Source organism: Pteropus alecto, unplaced genomic scaffold (genome assembly GCF_000325575.1).
Source record: "Pteropus alecto unplaced genomic scaffold, ASM32557v1 scaffold113, whole genome shotgun sequence".
Classification (NCBI taxonomy): Eukaryota; Metazoa; Chordata; class Mammalia; order Chiroptera; family Pteropodidae; genus Pteropus; species Pteropus alecto.
The window spans coordinates 3830029-3830605 of record NW_006433949.1 but is presented as its reverse complement, the minus strand read 5'-3'; the positions used below and the strand labels follow the sequence as shown (position 1 = coordinate 3830605).

The window sequence follows — 577 nt, the reverse complement described above, 5'->3', positions numbered from 1 at the left end:
GGAGCAACCTCCTGGGGACTCCCAGGGGCTTCCAGCCCTGCCCAGCCTGGGAGGCTGTGGATCCCACTGTCCGTTGAATAATGTTGTCCCAACAGTGATGTGGACAATATTCTGCCTAAGAGAGCTGCCCTTGTGGCTACTACATTCAGCCCCCTCCAGGCTCCCAGAAATTGTGTGTGTGTGTGTGTGTGTGTGTGTGTGTGTGTGTGTGTGTGTGTGTGTGTGTGTTTCCTGATTGATAGAAAAAAAAAAAATGGAAATTAGGTTATATAAAAGATGTATGCTTTGGAGCCCAGAGCGGCTCTTTTAATGAGGGGTTGCGACGTCTCCCTCCCCACACCCATAAACCAGCCGGGTTGGACGTCACCGCTAATTCGTTTCAGCGATGATAGGATAAAGGAGGGACATTAAGAAATAAATTCCCCCTCACGACCCTCGCTGAGCTCACGGCTCAGTCCCTACATATTTATGCCGCGTTTCCAGCCGCTGGGCGAGGAGCTACTTAGCGCCGTGGCTCGTCCGCGGGGCAGCGCAGCGGCGGGCAAGCTCCAGGCCGACGGGGTGAGCGGGTGTGCGC

The 577-nt window shown here is 54.8% G+C and overlaps 1 protein-coding gene across 1 annotated transcript in view; it reads left to right on the top strand.

Moving 5' to 3' along the window:
* Nucleotides 1-269: 269 nt before the first annotated feature.
* The window catches only part of NOS1 (nitric oxide synthase 1), a 100488-nt gene continuing 100180 nt past the window's right edge, over nucleotides 270-577 (top strand). Inside the window, exon 1 of the mRNA XM_006908593.3 lies at nucleotides 270-561. The gene's annotated coding sequence lies outside the window, so the exon portion shown is untranslated. The remainder of the gene's footprint in view (nucleotides 562-577) is intronic.